Source organism: Talpa europaea (assembly GCF_964194135.1).
Source record: "Talpa europaea genome assembly, chromosome: 8".
Taxonomy (NCBI): Eukaryota; Metazoa; Chordata; class Mammalia; order Eulipotyphla; family Talpidae; genus Talpa; species Talpa europaea.
In genome coordinates this window covers 62,587,160-62,597,021 of record NC_140075.1, presented here as the reverse complement: position 1 = coordinate 62,597,021, position 9,862 = coordinate 62,587,160, and the positions used below count along the sequence as shown (strand labels likewise).

The 9,862-nt window shown below is 42.2% G+C and overlaps 1 pseudogene across 1 annotated transcript; it reads left to right on the top strand.

The window, feature by feature from the left end:
• The first annotated feature begins 4,477 nt into the window (after positions 1–4,477).
• On the top strand, positions 4,478–8,058 carry LOC311175367 (neuroepithelial cell-transforming gene 1 protein-like; annotated as a pseudogene). Its single transcript has 2 exons — positions 4,478–4,491; positions 6,832–8,058. The product of its transcript is annotated as a neuroepithelial cell-transforming gene 1 protein-like (transcript).
• Positions 8,059–9,862: the final 1,804 nt, after the last annotated feature.

Genomic DNA, 9,862 nt, shown 5'->3' with positions numbered 1-9,862 from the left:
GCCTGAATGAAAGGGATAGATGTCCGCTCTTAGTGTCTGGGCCACATGGGGACTGCTTCCTCAAGAAAACAGATGTGAGTGTGTGTGTCACATGGGAACTCTTGTCCATTTGTACAGACTCACATTTTCTTTGGTTTTAGCATAACATCTGAGCTCATAAGCTGTTGGGTATCAGGGCCCAAGAAAACTAAGGACGACGTGGGGCTTTGACCTCACAGTGCGTGCCTGCCTTGCTCTGTGATGAGGAACAATGTAGCAGACCTCGCCAGAGCCTGTCCATTTTCCCAGCACCTACTGTTGCCACAGACATTCATGTAAGGCCAGCACCTGTGACTATACTTGGCTGGCCGAAGACCGTTCCCTTGGTAATGGGGGAGACCAGAAATGCCAGGGAAGTCCTCAACCAATAATGAATGGAAGAAAGTAAATAAATACCCCATCTCCGTCACCTGTCACTGGACACACCTCAGAGTAATTTCCAGCTTGGAGGTCTATTCTGTGAAAGGTTTTTATGAGGCCCGTACCTGGGGTTGGCAGTTTTAGCAAACAAAAATACAGGACACTCAGTTAAATCTGAATTTCAGATAAATGATGAGAACCTTTTTTGTATGATGATGTCCTTTGCAATATTTATAACATACATACTAAAAATGATTTGTTGTTGATTTGAAATGCAAATTCAACAAGGAGTCTTGTGTTTTATCTGGCGAACCTAGCAATAGCTCAGAGTAGTTACTGGCACTTAGTCTTGGCTTCCTTCCCTTCTGTGACCCACATCACCCCTCACTTGCTGGTGCTTCCTGGGATCTGAAATAATCTGCTGCCCTCAATCCTACTCTTGCATCTGATCAGATGGCTCTTTCCTGCTAATGTTGATGCCCTGGGAAGTCTCTGAAATGAAAGCCCTGGGTTACCTTGTATTGACCAAGATTAATAGGCAGATCAACTTATCAAAATGATGGCTCAAAATAAAAAAATGTTTGATTACACTAGAATAAAGTTACATTTTTTAGAGACCTAAATTTATTGCCTGAACTTTGAACATGCTACCTATGTGCTGGCTCTTTGAATCTTCTCAAAGACTGTGTGGTGCAGGAATGATTATTTTGGTGCTTAAGGTGCCAAGTAACTTGCTCAAAGTCATAGTTAGCAAGTGGCAAAGTCAGGGTCCTAATCCAGGTCAGAACCTGTGGTCGCAGGACTGGCAGGAGGTGCCCAGTCAAGGGATGGTTTTAATTTTTTAAAAAAGATTTATTTATTTATGCATACAAGAACTGGGGTGGGGGCAGGGTGAGAGGATTCACCAGGGATGGAGTGGGGAACAGGACAGGCAGATCTACTGAAATACACTGCTGAGGGAAGCAGCGGGCGAGTCAGGAGAGGTCTGCTGCGCCATGTGGGTTAGCTCCTTGGCTGGGGATCGAACTCATGCTGCAATGGCTGCAAATAGCTTCATAGGTTGTGCCTTTTTTTTTTTTTTCAGCTTCATAGGTTGTGTCTTAACCCCTTGCTCCACCAGGGAGGCCCTGAGATGGTTTTAATTTTATTACCAGAAGACACTTAGAAAGCCAGGGCAGCAGGGGCCCTGGGGAGTTTTCTCTGGTTGGACTGCAGGGCTGGGTGACTGGTTGGTCAGGAGAGTAACTACCTCTCCAGCCTCACCTCTCATCATCTCCCTGCCTGCTGCCAGCACATGCCCTCCAGCTTCAGGGTCTTTCTAGTTCTCATCATTGAAGCTCTTCTCCAACCAAGATGCTGTATGTTCTTGCTCGTGCTCACAGTCTCTTCGTGTCCCTCTTTCCCATCCGTTTCATAGGCGTCTTTCAAGCCCAAGCTTTTTTTTCAGTACAACATACATGTCATACGAAACTTGCACGCTAACCATTCTTAGTGTGTAGTTCAGTGGCATTAAGTAGTTTACTTTGTTGTTCAACCATCACTACCATCCCGCCCCAGGACTTTTTTCATCTTCCCAGACTGAAATCTTGTACTCATTAAACACTAGCTCCCTGTTCTACTCAGACTGTGGCAAACGCCACTCTATTTTCTGTCTCTACGAAATTACCTTTTTGCAACCAACTTATTCACTTAACATAATGTCTTCAAAGTTTATCCATATTGTAGCATGTGTCAGGTTCTCTTCCTTTATTCCATTTTACTTGTACACCATATTTTTTATCCATTCAGCCATCAATGGATACTTGGAACTTTTATCCTTTGGCTACTGGGAATATTGCTGCTATAAACATGAATATGCAAAAATCTCTTTAAGATTCTGCTTTTAATTCTTTTGGGGATATACCCTGAGATGGAATTGCTGGATCATATGGTGATTCTATGTTTAACTTTTGTGGAACCACCTTATTATTTTCCATAGCAGTGATACCATATTGTAATCTAATCAGCAATATACAAGGGTTCTAGTTTCTCCATGTCCTCACTTTTGTCCTCAGTTTATTTTTAATCTACTTAAGGAAACCTCCTATGATACCTTTGACTAAGCTCGCCACCCCCTACTCCAACTCATGCTACCACTGAATTTATCATAATTTAAATTTATATTTTGGTGTGTGTAATTATTTAATATACGACTCCCCATTTGAACAGTAAGATCTATGTGGACAGAGCTCGCAGTGTCTTGATTATAGCAGGTTTGTCCCCAGTAACCAGCACAGAGCCTGGCCCATCACAGGTTCTAAGTGTTTCTTCTGGATAAATGAATGAATGATGTTCTGCTTGTGGAGAATGAGTGGATGGTGATAGGTTTCACAATAAAAGTGCACAGTAAATTAAGCAGATGGAGTGGTCACCACAGAACCTTCACTAGTTATCTGCACCCTTATCCCTGCTCTGACTTTCAGTGTTCCAAATCCTCACTAGCTGTCTTGGTGTCTGATTCATGATAAAACAGAGCAGTTTATATGACAACTGAAAAGAGTCTGTGGAAAAAGAATATTTTAAAATGCCTCAATGGTGCCTGCCTGAAAACAAGCATCCCTGGGGAGTTCAAGGAGTAATAGTATTTGGGGCTGGGGTCTGTCACTCCTTCAGAACTTAAAGGTTTTCCACCTGGGAACCAAATCCATGCTTTCCAAAGAGCGCCTCGGTCTTCTAAGGACAAGGGAAGAGTACTGCAGCAGCGTATGGTCTGTTGTTCAGTTCTCATGACAACACACCTGAATTTTAATCACCATGTGTTTATCTAAGGATTTATTCTTTTATTTAGTGTCAATCATGCATACCCAGCCATCTAAAAACCTTGATGCTGCAAGAGATCTTGAAGATCATCTTTTCCAATCTCTAAATTTTGCAGGTGAAAATTCCTGATGCTCAAGTGGGTAAAGCTCTTTGACACCAAATCTCTAATTTGGGAGCAGAGGGGGGATCTTGATTCAGCTACTCAACTCCCAGCATTTTTTCCCTCAGGCTAGACCATGGTTATGTCAAAGCAAAACATTCCCTGGATAAAGTTAAACAGGCAATGAGACTTTGTTCAAGGTTATTGCAACAAAGAATAGAGGCCAGAACTCAGTCTGCACTCAACCCTGTGGAAACACAGGGCAGGAGAATTTTTAAAAACAGGGGCAGGCCCACCCAAGGAGGGTGGAGCTGAGCAGAGAGAGAAGAAGCTGCAGAGGAGACTGAGGAAGGAAGGAAGCTGGATGCAGAGCCAGAAGGAGACCTGGAGGAGGCACTTGGAGCAGAGAGATATGTGAAGAAACTGCGCTTGCCTTTTGGTCGTGGACTGGGTGACAGATGTGGGTGAGAGACCCGTGGGGAGGTGACAATGGTGGTTTTTGTCCTGATTTTGATTTTGCTCTTTTTCTTTCAGACTTGTCTGGTTGTTTCTGATCCTTTTCTGTGGGTCCCCACTGGAAGATGCTTTAAACTTGTGACAGGCTCTGGGGTCTTGTTCTGGGCCATTCCTGCTTGGGTAGACTTTTACCCATGAGGGGATGGTTAACTTTGGGTGCTTGATTTAGAAACTATGTGTTGCGTCATGCAACACCATACTGATAAAGACAGGGGAGTCATGGAGCAGGCTGCACAAGGCAGGATGCTGCTGAGAGCAAGATCCTGGCCATTTTTATTGATAGAATAATCATAGAGCATCAGCTACATGTGTTAGGAGGACAAGGAGAAAAGGATGGGTTAAACTCAGGAATGTCATCTAGGGCTTGGGGGGTACATGAGTCTGCTGACCATGTTATCAGCTTGATGACCAAGTGCTGTAATCGAAACTAGACCCCAGACCCCAGTCCTAATCTTATCAACAAGGCATTCCACTGATAAGCTTCTGGGGTCCCTTGTCATACATCGGTCCTTGCACCCCGCCCCCCGGGCATTCCTGGTCATACCTCTTGATGCATACCCTTCCCAGAGTGATCATGCTTTGTACTCTTGATTGCTATGAAAAGCACCTTGTAAGGTTTGGCTCATATAACTGTGACTAGACAGTTCTCACCTTTTTGTAGGAATGCAGAACTGCAGGTAACCATAATGGTGGCTGAGCAGGCCGCTTAAGACTAGCAGACTCACAACTATGTTCTTTGTCTTTTTTGTGTTGTTTCCTAATTATAGTAAATTTCCTTCCCATTAAAGTTAAAAAAAAAAAAAAGAGCTGGGGCAGGGGTATTGAAGGTTATCTGTCTTTGCTAATTTGCCTTACCTAAAGAAAAAGTAAATTCTGGTATCGTCATGACAGGAAATAGTTTCACAGCTTGGATCAAGGCACCTGCCAGAGTTGGACTTCTTCCTTTCCACGGAAAGTGGGAGATAAGGACTGTATCTTCCTTGACATCCCAGGTCCTTAAGAAAAACCTCCCTGGGTTTTAAGAACATCCTAAAAAGATGCTTTTAAAAAAGGATTGAGTTCTCAAAGTGTAGAGTGAGAAATTATAATTACTGGTTTTCAAAAATAAATTCTTTAAGAAAAGGGCAGTAAGGGATCTGGAGTGCTGGTCAGTCTAAGTTTCTATTAAACTCAGGGGAACATTAGGGTGGTCTTGGTGAGATACCTCAGTAGCTACAACTTATACTTCTCCCAGGACTGCCCCTTCTCTATACCTTTCAACTCATCTATAAACTGGCATAGTTGGCCAACCTCCCAATGGTTGGCCTTGGATCACCATGGAAGAATAACAGTGGCACACCATGGACTTTTTCTCAGGAGTGACTATTTTCCACATCTGAACCAATATTGATACCAAGCCACTGCTCAAAGTGCATAAAGCCAATAATATGGCACCAGCATTTTGAAAGAAGATAAGGCTCAGGCCTCCCTGGTGGAGTAAGGGGTTAAGAAGCAGACTGTGAAGCTGTCCACAGCCTCTGCAGCATGAGTTTGATCCCCGGCCAGGGAGCTACCTACATGGTGCAGCAGACCTCTCCTGACTCGCCTGCTGCTCCCCTCAGCAGTGTATTTCAGTCAGTCTGCCTGTTCTGCTCCCCATTCTGTCTCTGGTGAATCCTCTCACCACCTGTGCCCCAGCTCTTGTATGCATAAATAAATAAATCTTAAAAAAAAAAAAGATAAGGCATACTGTGAATTGGCTTATTATAAGTAGACAGGAGCAAGAATCTCAAATTTGATTTTTGGCCCAGGAAAGGGGAGGCATTTATATCATTTTGTGGGGAGCAGGGTTGAGATAAGAGGAGTTAAATTTTATTGGCTAAGGGGCAGACTAAGGGCAAAGGAACATGGACTGTGCTGAAATCACCGGAGCGTGACCAATGACTGAAGGTTCCTGATGGATACTACCCTGGCTTCTGAATATGTAGTCCTTGGGGTCCCTCTTCTTGTCTTCTTAGTCCCAGAAAGTTAACTTAAGGTCAATTATTTCTGCATGTGGAATGCATGACTCATAACTGGACATCACACTGTGTTGCTTCAGCAAAGACAAGCTCAATATAAAGTTAACCATGCCCAACTGTTTCTGCCACAATTTTAATATGGGTTTCCCTCCCTGTCTCACTTCCTTCTTTCTTCCTTCCTTTTAAAAATCCACAGTCATCATTGCTTCCAATCCCTTTTTTGTTAATTAAGTGGTGTAAGCATGCACCAAATTTTTCCAGGTAGAAAGAATATTTTCTGGTTCTAGAAGGCTTGCATCCCCACTCCAGGAATCCTATCTTGAGGTGGAGCTGTGCACTACCATGGTGGCCTATTTTATTCCTGCAATTATTTCCAGCCACTCACCTGCTCCCAGCAGACAGTTCATGGGGACTTCTCTCTGTTCATAGCATGAAATTTGCTTATAAACCCCCTTAAGTCCCTGTCTAAACATATTGCTTATTTATGTTCACTGTTCTACGCAAGAGACTGGGTTTTTCCCCCTGAAATTTTCCAAGATTCTTTTGCTGAGGCCAAGCATATAACAGATATGAAATAAATATTGGCTGAATGAATGATGAGCATTGTTTGTAAAAATTGCAGTTACTTAAGATTTCTAGTGTACATAGCTAAGAAATCTTTGCTTAGTCATTAAATACGTATTGTGTAACCATCAAAAGGAAAGAAGGTAAATTGCAGCAAGTTTCTTTAAAATGTTTTCACCAAAGCTGTGTTTTTAAACCTTTTTCCACCTCCTCTTCTTTACCGAGGCACACAGAAAGAAGTACATTTTTCCATGGCAACCTACTACACACACACACACACACACACACACACACACACACACACACACCCCAAAAATTTCACGAAACCGTTTTCACTCTCACTGTAGTTTCAGTAACTCTGATATTTTTCTGTTGTTTCATATCTTTAAAATACAATTGTAATTTTTCAAACCCACTCTCCCGAAGGTGGTGACGGTGGTGCTCTCCTGACAGGAACTTCTCAGTGCAGAGTGGTGAAGGAGATGCCAGTCCCACCAGCCCCTGGCACCCATCACCACCCAACCTTTTGGGTGGTGCCAGGGAGACTGAGTTGGAGACCCAAAGTAGACTTCACTTTGGTCAGACAATATAGTCATTTACCCTTCATGGTGACAACAGATCCCAGGCTTCTGCGCAGAAGTTATCATGCTGATCAACAGTCCCAGTGTCTGCCAAGAGGAGAAGCAGTGACCTGTGGGGAGAGGTGTTAGATGTCAGCTATGAAGGAGTCTGTAACTACCAAAAAAATCAAACATCAGGGGGCAATATATGAAATGTAGAAACAGTATTCAATTGAGGATCTCAAGTTTGCAAGAAAATCCTACCACAACGCCCTGTTGAAGTTGTCTATTATGTCAAAAGAAGAACTTGCACATATATTTAGTGATTTGGATGCTTACATACCTCTGCATGAAGATGTGTTGCAAGAATAGGAGAGGCAACCTAGCCTGGTAGAACAGAGGAGCAGACTGGTCACATTTTAGTGAACTTGTTGCCAGGCTTGCGTGCCTACAAAGGCTGCTCTAGTAACCATCTGGCTGCCAAAGCTCTTCTTAATCAAAAGAAATGGAGTCCAAGAGTCCAGGAATTCCTTCAGTTGTGTCAAGAGTCTCCCTTTAGTCAAAAACTAGAACTTTGGGGCTTCCTAATACTCCCTGAAGTCGTGTAATCTAATTTAACTTTACTGTTAAAAGAAATTCTGAGACATACTCCAAAAGACCACCAGCTTCTGGAGGAAACGTTATCAGTAATACATGGAGTTCTTTCTATTATCAACTTGAGGAAAGGCAAATCAGAATGCCAATATTACATTGACAGTCTGGAGCATCCGGATGAAAAGCAGAAGGATCATAGAATTAAAACAAGCAAAATATTGCTTTGCCATGGGGAACTGAAGAATAAAATGGACATGAGCTTTGCCTTTTCCTGTTGCATGACATCTTGGTTTTGACTCAGCCTGTTGTATAAAATGAATGTTTCTCTTTTTTTCTTTTTTATTTACTTGTTTGTTTGTTTGTTTTGTTTATACATGCACTGGGTACAGTCAGAAGCGCAGGAGGGTGAGAGAATTCACCAGAGCCAGAGCAGAGAGCAGAGCAGGCAGAAGGACGGAAGTGCACTACTGAGGGGAGCAGCGGGCAGCAGGAGAGGTCTGCGCGCCATGTGGGACCCTCCTCCTGTGGCCGGGGAGGAGTCGGGGATCGAACCAGCGCCGCAGAGGCTGCGGGCAGCTTCGCAACCCAGCGCTCAACCGCTGCGCCACCGGGGAGGTCCTGAATGTTTCTCTTACCAGGTTTACAGGCAACCACCCCAGTCCAGGGGTTGGTTTTGGAAGACCTGCAGGGTGGAGATGTTAGGATGGGAAGGTCTTTTTGATGGGCTTTGAGCAACTCAGATAAAGCCAAAAATATCTTTAGAGCTCGTTTCCAAGGCCTCCCTCCAGGGCAGTCTCACACCCTACACGCCAAGGATGTGTTCCACAAGCAGCTGAAGTTCAGTTAAATCCAAGCTGCCATGCCCTTTCCAGCAGGTGTCTAGGCCAGCTGAGCTGCAGGGTTCGCCAGACCTCCAGGAGGAGTGTGAAAAAAAATCACCCCTTTGCCCACAATGTGAGAGGCCAGAGAAGTGCATCCATAGCAGCTAGTGTGACTCAGGTCAGAGTTAATGGGGACACTTCAGAATGTGGTTCTGTGGCGCTTTTGAAATGCTTTTGAAAAGCAGTGCCCACTGCTTAAGAGTGTAAAAATCCATGGATGACAACCTGGCTTCCGAAAAGCAAGGGACAAAGCCCAATTTGGTGGCAAATAGAAAGACACTTTGGTATAAAGGAAGCCCTGTACATTAACTGGTGGAGAGACTTTATTTATAAAAGTGTACAGTTTGTTTTTCCTTGTCATGTGAGCATGTAATGAGAACATTGCAGGGTTACTTAATACCAATCTTAACATCTTCTGTGGTTTTGGTTGTTTTTCCTTTTTTTTTTAATGGCAGATAAAGATATATGCAGATTACTACTCAACTGCAGGGGGGTTTGTTTTATTTTGGTAGTTTTTAAGATGTGTTCTCAGATAATTCAGAACATGCGAATCTGGTATTTTTAATCAAATGAAATATTTATTACCAATATTTCTTTGATAAACTTTGTGTAGACTTTCCAGTTTTAACATTGGCATCTGAAATCTATGTGGAATCTATGTTTGTAATCTTTTAGAATTTACACTGAGGTTTAAGTTCCTTGGGAAACAAGCCATCGAACTTAATAGATTTTCCATTTTATCAACTAGGATGCTTTATATAAGTTTGTTTTTCACTGCACATTCCTAATTTTTCATTCATTTAACCTGCCAATTATTTTTTTAATTGTAATTTTAAGTATTTCTTTTTTTTATTTTAATGCCTTTTCAAATCGACATGTCTTTAAAGTATTTTTTCTTCCTTGATTATACACAGACATATATAATTTTTAAAAAATCATATTAACCTAACAAAGTGAAACCAAGTCACACTGATTTTGAGCCAATTTCAAAAACTCCAAGGTTGAAAGTGTAATATTTTGGGGTGGTGAACACACATAAAATGACTCAGCATATTCTGGATTACTGAAAGAAAACTGCTTTCATGGTTTGCTGAAAGTTTTAGTGGTGTCTGAAAACAAGAGGGAAAGCAATTGAGTGGAAATAAGTAAAAAAAGAAGGAAAAGGACAATGGATTTGACTTAAAATAAAAATGTCTGGATGTTCCAGAATGCGAATGAAGAGAGAAAAAGCTAAACCTGAGGGTATATAGTAAGTAGTAGAAGGTTTGAGGGGAAGGGATTTTATTTGCCTTAGTTTATAATACCTGCAAGTAATGAGTTTGAAGTGAAACAATGAAATGTGTTGAGAATTTGACCATTATTACGTCAATTTGGTAGATTTACTCATAAGGTGGTAAAACACTGTTGAATTTTTTATTGTAAAATATTTCTGTTAAAATGAGATCCTAG